Here is a 1,563-nt window from a genome sequence, read left to right as displayed (position 1 = left end):
AGAGAGAGAGAGAGAGAGAGAGAGAGAGAGAGAGAGAGAGAGAGTGGCCAATGCTGCCGTGTTTAGATCTGGAGAGGACGAGACAGTGCGAAGAGAGCAACACTAGCAAGCTAGCGCGGAGGCTCCTGCCTATATAGTGGAGTACTAGTTTTCTTTGTCTACTGGAGCCGACTTAACCTCGTCAATGACTGTCGAGAAGTCTTCATGCACGTGGCCCAGAGGCGCAGTTGTCATCATTTTGATCTGAAGCACCAGATTATAACATATAACACGAAAAAATGCCACATGACAAGAAATCATAACCTCACTGCCCAAAGGAGACAACATGAATCCCGACGGACAAACTAGACGAGGAACAAAGCTCAAATTAAAGATAAACTCATAGAAAAGGGGTCCGTCGATAGATGTCCTAATTAACATAGCCGGCTTGACCTAGATGGCAGCCGAGTAGTCTTTGTGCACGTGCCCCCAATGACTAGCCCAACTCAATTGTCGCTGTTTAACCCTCGCAGTGATTCGAAGCACATGACACCTAATTTTGCGAGATGACAAGAAACCTTTTTTAGATTTCTGACTAGAACTACAGCCCTGTACAACACAGCCTGCATGATATGTAGATGATATCCAATACAGGCGTGTCTGCTGGAGTCTGGTCACATGCATGGACGAACTGATCTTCCATGTCTTGCACGGATCGTCCAGGCACCAATGTAGTACAACACTTCTCTAGTACCATCGCTCGTCTCCCTCTTCTATTAAGTCACCTGACTTGCGGGGCCGGGGAGTGTGCCTATGGTCGGTTCTCAACTGCGGTCCCACATGTGTGTGCAAACGTAATATGATGCGCGTTCCATTCGAAGAGCAGCATGCCAGACCGACCGACCATCTGGGGTGCGACGCGAACGGGACGGGCGTGCTGTATACTCCGTACATGTGTACCGCCGTTTACTAGAGGATTTACTCCATGGCGCAATCCATGGATACAAAATTAGTATACTATAATATTTAAAAGTCGAGGGCGGGGCTTTTCCTGTGCGGTAGGCGGGGCAGTTTCGCCTAGTCGGTTCGACAGAGACACGAGAAGATGAGGGAGTAGGCTGGTGCAAACGTAGGGATGTGTGATTTGACAGGGAGTTACTGCTGGACAGGTGGGGCCCCGTGATTTGACTTGCCATTATCATTTTAACTGCGGCACTACGACCGGCGTGAGTCTCCTGATTCCTGACCACCTCCATACAGGTGCCTCTCCCAATGCTCCACCATGTAGTAGAGGCTGGCTCTTGCATGAGAGCCCACTTTTCCACTTTTTCCTTGCCTCTTTCCTCCACATATGCAAAAATGCCATGTAGAGCGGGCTTATAGCCCACTATTGTAGTACTTACTTGCTCCTACAGGTGCTAAGCTTGCCACAAAGGCATAAAGTCTGATGTGGCAAGTTTGGTGACCCAAGGAAGAAACGGTGCTATGTGCGTGTACCTAGGTGAAAAGACAATTTTGAGTCTATACCTAATTAAATGAAGCAAACTTAACAACAAAAAACTAATAAGCACCTATGTATTGGGG

Source organism: Triticum aestivum, chromosome 6B (assembly GCF_018294505.1).
Source record: "Triticum aestivum cultivar Chinese Spring chromosome 6B, IWGSC CS RefSeq v2.1, whole genome shotgun sequence".
NCBI classification, from domain to species: Eukaryota; Viridiplantae; Streptophyta; class Magnoliopsida; order Poales; family Poaceae; genus Triticum; species Triticum aestivum.
The sequence above is the reverse complement of the archived record's forward strand: the minus strand, read 5'-3'. Positions refer to the sequence as shown.